Here is a 10,917-nt window from a genome sequence, read left to right as displayed (position 1 = left end):
TTAAAGATAAGTTTGTTAAAGATAAACAATATCGTTTTAATGTAATTGGTAGCGTGTTTTACAAGGGCGAGAATACAACTCGGGTAATCTAATATTGACCAGGTAGCGTTCAAATTCCCGGGTACGTTTAAGTATATTTACCATACCCAGGGTACATGTCAGTATACTCAAGAGTACCCAGGGTACATGTAAGTAGTACCAGAGCCTACAATGACCAATCGAGCCTAAGTTACTATGTCAATGAGTAAATTATATAGTTATTTTTTACAGAGGTTTTTAAGCATCAAGTCAATAAATTGAACTTATTCAAATGATTTTTCAACAAAAATAATAACATATAATTAAATATGGCATAATTTAAAATCAACAAATTTGTTGCATAGACAAATTTAGATTGTCCAAAACCGAACAGTCTGGTGCCTTCAATGTATAACAAACGTTTCCTTCTTATGGTTGTTTTGATGTTCACTGGCAGCAAATTCAATAAACAAACATTAAAATACATAATTAAACTTGTATTGATTGGATTATTTGAAAAACCTTTTCAATCAGTGTTTACCATGTTGTCGAGGAACTGTCCGAATTACGTTGTAGTTCGATTACCGATTCACTTTGTCCAACGCTTGGCAGACCAATTGGCTGAATTCTACGAGCCGAAAACTTCTTGTTTACGTTCCCTATTGTCGCCTAATGGTGTCATCTCAGTTAAATGTGAATTTAATCTTTAGTTCCCCTGTTTTTGACTGTAAGGCGCCGACACAAGGACGCTGACATATTGGAATTGGTGACAACTCGCCCCCTTAAAGACTCGCCCCATAACGACTCGCCCCGTGTTTTATAACGATTCGCCCCACATATATAATGACTCGCACCACATATTTAACGACTCGCCCCATCATAACTTATATGGTAGTTTTTTTTTAATTTGTTAATAGCCTAGTATCTTTGATTCAATTTCGGTCATGTTTATGCTTTATTTCGATTCTATTGTGTATAAAGCGGGTAAAAACAAAAACAAAACATTCAAAAGTGGATGGGGTATGAACAAATATCTTAAGATTTGGCAAATTGGAAGTTCGATGAAATTTGTTAAAATGCTTTTCTTAAAAAATAATATAATTTTAAAACAGATAACATTTCTGTATTAAATGTATTGAATGGTTTATTGTTTATTTATTGTTCATTGTTATAGAAACCACGTTTTTAAGGAACGTCACAGTTTCAACAGAAAATGGGATACTGTATCACATCCTGCATGATGGTCAAGATTTCAACACAATTTTATTAACTCTTGCAATTAATATTATACATGACCTCAGTTACACAACTAGGTTTTTTGCACATATAATATATAACGACTCGTCCAATCATTTTTTTTGGTAAACCCGTCGTAGATAAAACAAACAAGGAGGCGCAGGCATGGTGTTAGTTGACTTATCAATTTAAAATTATGATGTACTATAATCATGTATACATCTTTAACTACTAAACTCCGCAGTGGCACGTATTACTCAATTAAATTTCTCACCATTGCAGTAATTAACCAAATCGTGGAATTAATTGATTTATCACAAATTATTTCTTGTTTATTTGAAACCATTGAAAATTTTTCGTGCAAATTGTTCGCAGCTACAAATTAAAAGAACCGCCATTTAATTAGCATTTAAAGTAAAGTTTGTGCGAACAACACAAAAAGACTTAAAGGTTTAAAATAAATTCGAAACGGGACACAAATACATAGTAACTTTTATTGAATATATTGATAGGCATATTTATAATATGCAAAAAAAAAATTCATAGAAGCACCGCACCAATAATAAATTAATTTGTAGATGTTCATTCTCTATACATGTCATGTACAGAACTTCATATTCATTTTTGTACAATGATGAATACAGCGATCCTAACATTGGGATCAGTAAAAAAATAGTTCACAACTATTCTTGTCGTTGTCGACATTACGCGTTTATTTGGATAGTATGCCTAACGGTGGTAAATATATATATTTTTTAGGATATAACAATATCAAGATAAAATTGAATAGCTGTAGTGTCACATTGTCGTTGATTTGTTATTGTGTGTATACATACTGTAAATGTACATCGGCATAGCGTTCAGATGGCTATTAAAGATCTTAAAGCACGAGCAAAACCCAACGTTTCCACTTCTCAACTTACCTTTGTATGTCAGGACCGTTAATCACGGGCGCCACCTCTTTTTTGAGATGCGTTTATAAACGAATTTATAATTCCGAGATGGTGCTGAGGACCGGACTTTTCTAAAATACACTGATAATTCTACAAGGTGAGAAGGTTCTACATGTGTTTAAAAAAATATTTCACATTATTAAAAAAATCTGGAAATGAAGTGCGATTTAGCAAAGATAAATTTATCCACAAATGTACAGACACATACAATCACAAACATTTCGGAAACATGAAGATCTTTACACGTAGTGCTATGGTGGAGTTTTTAAATCAAGTCAACGTTTGTTTGCTTGTGTGACGAACAAATTTAACTTAAATTAAGTTGCTTACGATATCAAACGATTGCTCTCAATATAAACAAGTCACTGCATTAACAAAAACATTGGCTTATTGTCGAATAGATAATAGTGCATTCATCCAAAAAAGTTGGAACCAATGCCGATGACGTGGTACTTAAACAGGAGGTGACGCAATTGCGCATTTGAAGCTTTTATAAAGTGACACATTTTAAGTAACGGTTTCTACGTATTATGTGTCCAGGCATTATATTTTTAAGTTGGCTATTTACATTGTTAAATCTATAAATTGAGTCGCGAACGTTTTTACATACATTTATGTAGAACAAGTATTTTTTTTATAATGCCTTGATGGATTAAAATGCCCGTCTGTGTTCGATAAAAAACGCTGAACAACTTCAGTCATTTCAGTAAACGGTGGTTTGAACCCGTTCGTGGTCTATTCGTGATCCGCTTCCGTGTATATAACTGAATAAGCCCTCTGTCACTAATAATGATTTCTTCCAGCATTCACAGCGTAATATAACATCGTTTATACGTCATCAACGCACACAATGCGCGTGAAACAAGATGAGCAATATCAACTTTTCAACAAAAGGCAATACATATATAATTAAGGGTGTTGATAACATAAGTATCGTGCGTGCAAGTATTTCAACGTACCGGTAATTTTAGGGCTAACGTGCTCCGTTTAATAGAGAAAAAAAGTTTTTTTTTAAACTGTTGCATTAACGTTTTCAAATGCGTGAATACTTCTTTTTATTGATATAACAAATTTTGAACTCAATGCTTTAAAATCGTTTTACAATATTGCTTTTTTTCACTGTTTCCTACCAACTACGAAAGGCGCAGCATACAAAGTTGTTTGTTACCACTAACTGGACTGACCCGCATTTTCGATGCTGACCATACTTTGTGCGGTATTCTAGGTTGATCTTTCGATATTTTTTCTTAATTTGATCATTATGAAATATAATCGAAAAATTATAGTGTACGTGATTATGAAGAAACATGTATTGCAAAAAAAAACTCTTAAATATTTATGTCATTGAATATAAAATTTTAAATGGAAAATAATTTTAGTATATTAAAAATAGGTTAACGAATAAAGACCGATCTATCGTAATATTGTGGGGATCTAAGTAGATACAGACAACATATTTCAACTTAATTAAAATTCGTTGACTCGTGTTTTTCAAGTGAATTAAGCATTTGGATAAAATAACAAACTCATCGTTACATGCAAAAGTAACATCGTATATCGCGAATTATCTTACTCATGTAATTACTGTATACGCACTAATGTTGCACGTGAATGTTTTCGAGAATATGTGTTTTTTGTTATTGGATATATTAAGTATTATATATTTTGGGTATGTTGTGCAATCGGTTTGATTTAAGCTGATGCCTTCTTAATTGAGTTGGTTCCTCAATAATTGCATTATGTTGTTTTTTTAAGAACGTGTTCGGTATAGATTTGGATGTACGTTTTACGCCAGAAAAATCATACTAAAGGTATATTATCTATACAATTTAAGTCATCATGCGATAATTTATTGTGACACGATTGTTAAATTATATATATATTGCATTGGTGCCACCTCCTGCTCTGTGCGCCACCTCCTTAGAGTAGGCTCCATCTCTTTTGGAAAAATGCAAAATTATCTGTTAGAACTGCAAGAACTAAATGGTTGTGTGAATGCAGCAACTTGTATAAGTTCAAAGCAATCGTTTGATGCCATGCGCAAATTATTTGGATGGACCTTGCTCGTCCCCTAGCACTCCTACCTAATGGGTTTACTAGACTCACAAAACTTGGGACGAAGTCTGACTTAAAGCTGCAGTTGCCAGCTACTTAGTCATTACCGAAATACTTTCATTCTTTGGTGTGGTCTTGTAGTAATGAGGGGGGATGGGGTTAGGGGGGGGGGGGCGGTTTACCCGGAATGAACCCCACCTGTCCGATATAATGACCACCAACCAAACTCACATACTTCCGGGATGGCTCAAAAGACTATTGTATGGTATCAGCGACGTAGATAACAGAGATAGGCAGCTCGCCAAATATCGGCTAAACTCTCGCACGTCGCGTGGTTTTGGCGAGATAATTATAAGCGCGCAACTTTTTGTCGGTTGCCAAGGTAGTTAACACGCTTATCAACATTTCTAAACACGCTTTCGCGTTCCAGTTTTTGTGAATTGAAAACTGTTATGTTTAATTAAAATGAGAATGTATGCGGTATTATCACACAATTGTAATGTGCTAATTAAAATAAGGCACATGCCTCATTGATTTATTTAGCGATTTCATCATTAAAACAATGATTACCGGTATTTAAAGATGGCCTTTAAAATACAATAAAGTATTCAAATAAAGGAGCGATCAGAATCTTACGACAAACAACTAATAATAGGTTGTTTTAATTAGATTTTTGTTTTTCATTTTAATTGCAGTGTTTAAATTTTATTAATCCGAATGCCATATACCTGTTATATAATTTGAATAAAGCTCTGAACAAATGTCTCTTCTTAAGGAGAGCATCTATTTTTGGTCTGCTCTATCGACTGTTTGTGTTCTTTGTTTTCTTTAATAACCGCTAAATTCAATGCACGATTTTACCAATTATAACATCACCACCTAGAGTATGTGTATAGAAATCTTCAGACCCGTTTACTGTACCATTGTAATCTACGTCTCTGATGGTATTGAAGAAATAATTTCAAATAACAGAAAAGACAAAATTCAATAAAAAGCATTGAAGCCTAAATGTACGAGTATACTGATTTTTTTAGCCAAAGATCTATCAATATATATGTTCGATCTCTGAGAGATTGATATAATATGCAATAAATTGCCTGATGATATAGGTTACATTATATTAAATCATTTTTATCGCTCTAAAGTAGTGCCTATTTCTGAAGAGTGTCTTTTCTCTTCTGATTTAAAAGCAATTAAGCGATCGCAACAATGCTTTTTTGGTTATTTCATGTATCATGTGTGTGTCTACAACATTTTGGTGAATTTCATTGATGACTGCGATGATAGATAACGCGGGGCGGCCGTCACTAAAACGCTTACGGATTATGCATACAATATAGATAACGTTGAAAACTGCATACGATATGAACAAAGAAGGAAATTGCATACGATATGGACAAAGAAGGAAAATGCAGACGGGCTTTAATAAAATGGATTTAAATCATTATTTACACGTCACTAAGATGCGCAACACTTGTAAATGTGATATTTTATGAAATATAGTAGCATTATTATCCATTATTATCCATAGTACCGATAGTTTAATCAAAAAGAAAATATTTAAAACCGGTTGAAGTCCGTGGGTAATATGTTACGGGTGTAATTTTTCGGGTTTTTTTTCTTTGCAATTTCATATACAATTAAAAAAGACAGGAAATGTATAGGTATTTCTGCGTTTTTATATAAATGACACGCAGACGATATAGAGAACGCTGAAAACTAATATATATTTCAACTTTTTTTAAAGAATTAACGCACACAATCCATGTTCTAAGAAAAACAACACAAAACATCTAACTTAATGATTAATATCCGGTCACACGTGTCATATGGCTTCAACAGGTGTTAACATTTTCTATACTGGTCTCGAAAAATATCCACAATCCCCCTGCGCGACACCATAGCAGAAGTGTAGAATATACTTACTCTGCAGTACTTGTGTCACAATTTACTCACAAATATCAAACAAACAGTAGTCTATACGATAAATCATCGCATATTGTGAAAAAGAGTTGTTACATGAAAAATCTCCAGTATAGGGTAGGTAACATAAAGGTGGGATTATGATAGTGATAATGATAATACTAATAATGATGATTATATCAATCACGGTGATAATGATAGTGATGATTATACAGCTAGGAAGGGCAAATAGTACGATAACACTGAACATTAGGGGTGGTACCTAAGGCATAAGTCTACAAATTCAGTTTATTTTACACGCTATGGCATTTCCTATGTACAATACATACATGCACATGCACTTGTATAGTGATTAAAAACTATTGCAATATCCGTTTCAAAATTGTAGTATGATTGAACGTACGTAGGTCCCCATACTATAAATAGGGTACTCGCCCATCGAAAGTTTGGGAAGGTAACCGTAGAGAAACTTTTAAGCGATTAAATAGTACGATTATACGTTTTATCGAATTCAGTTCATAAAATTGCTAAACGCTAATGTGTACAACTCTTTATGATTGAAAAAGTTTTATAAAATTAAACAAACATCTATATTATAGAACTATTCCGACAATTCGTAGAAATTCTGATGGGTATTTAGGCCAAACAATGTTATTAATTTCCACTTTCATAGACAAAAGTAGGAGAGATAGGTCGTTAGCTTGTTTTTACTATTCAATTGAATAAGAATTATTTATTAATATACAAATGACATGAATTCAACTTTCAAATCTCTGTATAATCTCTTTCGTCACTTGTTGGCAAATTACAATTATTAAATTTAGATAATATGATCGCAAAATATACAGCTGGTTAATTAAGTGTAATAAGCAAAAATGATGAAAACTTAACATGGAATACCAAAATAAACTTTGGGGTTCGTTGGGGAACCAGTAACTTGTTAACCTCTTATACTCCTCGTAAAATTGGTGATAATTGATGTTTTTTAGGGTTCACTAGAAATAATGTTTTATCTGTCTAATTTGCAAATGTAATACTTTATGTGTATTAAACTTATTATAAACGTAAATGTTACCATTTGATATATGTATATAAAGTTTTAGTGTGTAATAGTAAAAGTAATTACCAATAATTGTGGCAAAAGTAATTTTCATGTACCTTATTTTGATACAACCTTAAACGATATGTATCTAGTGTCTTGTATTATTTTAATACTATTTTAATACCCGATATGTATCAAAAATAGACACAGCGTTTTTAAAGAAGACAGATAAATAAGCAGGAGATCTATCAAATTCAACAACAACATTTATTTCAGCAATGAAGCTTACAATAAAGCTTCTAGCATACACTAGTAAATGTCTGTTTTTAGATATATTCCGTAATGGAAAAAAATACTGATTGATAATGCTACAAAAATCAAAAAGTAAACTCACTGATCGCCTTCCCTAAATAATTCTGTAATTGTTGTTTTGAGAAATAAAATTTTGTGAGCTAAATGCTGTTACAACTTATGTACTGTTTTATGAGGCCTGTGAAACAAATTAAAATATATTCTGTTCTGTTCTATAAATATACCTCTGGTTCAGTTGATTGTATTTATTATTTGATAAAGGAGTCAGCAAACTATTAAAATAAAATTGGTAGATTTTTGTATAAGCGTTAACACGCCAAATTCGATTTTTTAAATACACGGAATAAAATTCTCATTATATTATTCATTTGAAAATGAGCGAATAAAGAAATATAGAAATGTAATTATAATTGTATATTTGGTAAAGATATTTCATTCTCCATTTATGTAATACCACTTATGATGTTGTGGTTGTTGTTGTTATAAAACCACTTGTTTACAATGTATTTAATATAAGAGAGACGGACATACTTTATTAACTTATCGTGTTAATCAGTTTTCAAAAATACAATTTGAAGATCAGACGCAATGGTAATATCGATTCTTTAAGCATTCTTACGTGATTTACATATCATCACATATTTTATGAAAATATTAAAGTAATGTAAAGCTGTGTGATTTAAATCAGAATGAAGATGTATAACATATTCCTGTCCGTTGATATACTTTACAAATGCTTTTATTTGCCTTTATATATATATCAGCAAAAAGAGTTAATTAATAAAGTATTAATCCTGTGTATTATCTCCGTTCATTGAAAAATACAGCGTCAATAAATGACAGACCCCAGCATATCCACATTATGCGTATAATCCTCATAAGCTCTCAACGGACCTACCACTGGGTTAATGCATTTTTTTCCTGTGCACCTGTTAGTTTTGATCACCGATAATGATCGCTGCTCTGTGACCACAGCAGGATATCAATGAACGGGGATAATACACAGGATTGGGGCCAATAGTGAACCAAATAAAGTACATTATTGTTGTAACTATGAACTGCATAGCCATTGAAGATTGCAAAATGGATCTTTCGAACTGGGATTCATGTGTATTTTACTGTAAGGTAACTTGTAAATGATTTTGGGGTTTCAGATATAGTTTTATATTATAACAAAATAAGTAGTTCTTTGTCGTTTAAGAACATGTATACTACATATACAATATTATCACATTCTATATACACTTATACAATTACTATTGCCAATTCATGATTTTGCGATATGTTGTCTGAGGAAGGACATTTGTTGCACGCTTTAGGATTTTTGCATCCTCTTTAAGTATGAATATTTTGATTTTTGCATCCTCTTTGAGTTTCACAGTGAGTGATTGACTAACTATGCGATTTACTTTTCGACGGTGTGATCGACTGACTGCGCGACTGTTTATGTAAGCGAGTGACTGACTGTAAGAATGTTTGAGGGACGGACTCACTCCGCGAATGAACATGCGATTTACTGACAGTGCGAGTTTACAAGTGCGCGATTGAAATACAGTTACACTGATTGAATAATTTGGCAATAACTTTTTTCATCAAACGCCATTAAACTGATAGAATGTAAAGAATGTATGTGATCTACCGTAAATTCGGCTAATGAAAATATTGAGCCGGAGGAAACTCACTAATCGACTTACTGTAAGAATGGGATTGATGGACTGAATATGCGAAAGAAGCTGTGAGTGAGTGACAAGTGGGGTTACTAGATTAACCGAAAGCGCGCGCTTTCGGTATCGGTACCGAAAGCGCAAAAGAATTACCGAAAGCGCATTGAATACATGCGTCCGTCCGTCCCTTCTTCGTTAAGGCCGGGTTTCCATGTCTCCGCGTCCGCATTCCGTGTGTCCGTGTCCGCGAAAAAAACGAACTGGTTGAAATCTGTTGGAGCGATTCCATGTATCCGCGTTCCGCGTCCGCATTTTTCGTCCGCGAATTGCGTCCGTGAAAAATCGCTCGGTGAGCGATTTTTCACGGACGCGGACTCAGTACACGGACGAAAGTGAACATGAATGGTCGACTTTCAAGCATAAATATAAGTGAAAAAATAATATATTTAGTAAGGGATCACTCTGAAATATACAACCAACGTAAGAAAGAATACAAAGACAAAGACATTGCATCAAACAATTCGAATATATATCGTCTACACTCTATAATCGCTTTTCAAAAGACACAGTATATATTTCAAACAAGATATAACGCTATAAGAAGTCGCTATTTATGTTCTTTTTTGTCTATGCGGGTTCACATTCAAGTTTTAAAGTCTGTAATACGAATAATCAGTAATGTTTATCAATCTAACTATGCTAATTGTCATTAATTCAGCTTGTCCAGAGTGGCTTATCAGCTAGTTTCGGCTTTCTGTACTGTGGTGTTGGAGAAATTAGCTGATAGCGGTATGAAACATTGAGATATTTAGGATTTTTGTATACCTTGGTTTATAACAGTATTTAAATATTTTGTTAATAATTATTAATAACTTACCAAGGTCCTAAACTCTTCATCGTTCAGCTCTAAGTCTCTAATAAGATGGTAGTATGTACCGTAATTTTGACGGTTTCTTATGATGGCACGTGACAAGTACCTATGTCTGCGTTTCCGTCTACTAACTTGCAGTGCTGCCGCAGCATAAAAAATGTGTGCTCTTCTAATAACGACATCCTAATCCAAGTACCACTACGTTTGGAATGGGTTTTTTACACGGAAAGGCTTAAATAATAAGCGGATGCATGGAAACGATACTCCGTGTCCGTATACGGAACGCGGACACGGAACGCGGACCCAGAGCGCGGACACGGATGCATGGAAACCCGGCCTAATCCGTCCGTCTGTTCATTCGTCAATTCGCTAATCCGTCCGTTCGTTCGTTCCTTCGTACGTCCGTCCCTTCGTTCCTTCGTCCGTCGGTCCGTACGTTCGTGCGGCCTTTCGTTCGTACATAACATAACATGAACTTTGTTCAGTCTGTGCGTCAATATCACCTATCAGCCTTATCGTTACTGTCTCTCATAACGCCCCACTGTGGTGTGGTCTTATGTCAAATATATCTATCTTGGTCTGATGTGCGGATGTAGTATCTTTAAATGCGGCACATGTAATACAATAATTAATTCAAGCACTCACACTTAACAAAAAAACACGATATTTCTTTATTTCCGTTATCAGTTTAAAAATGATGGTATTACTAAACAGTAAAACAGATTAATGCACTTGGCCGCTAGATGAATAATGTTATACAATTATTCTGGGCAAATTTATTATTTCAAAACATTTTTAGTTGGCAATGTTATTCACGTCCAATAAATATATCAGTTCTTCTTA

This window comes from Dreissena polymorpha, chromosome 10 (genome assembly GCF_020536995.1).
Source record: "Dreissena polymorpha isolate Duluth1 chromosome 10, UMN_Dpol_1.0, whole genome shotgun sequence".
Lineage (NCBI taxonomy): Eukaryota > Metazoa > Mollusca > Bivalvia > Myida > Dreissenidae > Dreissena > Dreissena polymorpha.
This window is presented reverse-complemented; position numbering follows the sequence as displayed.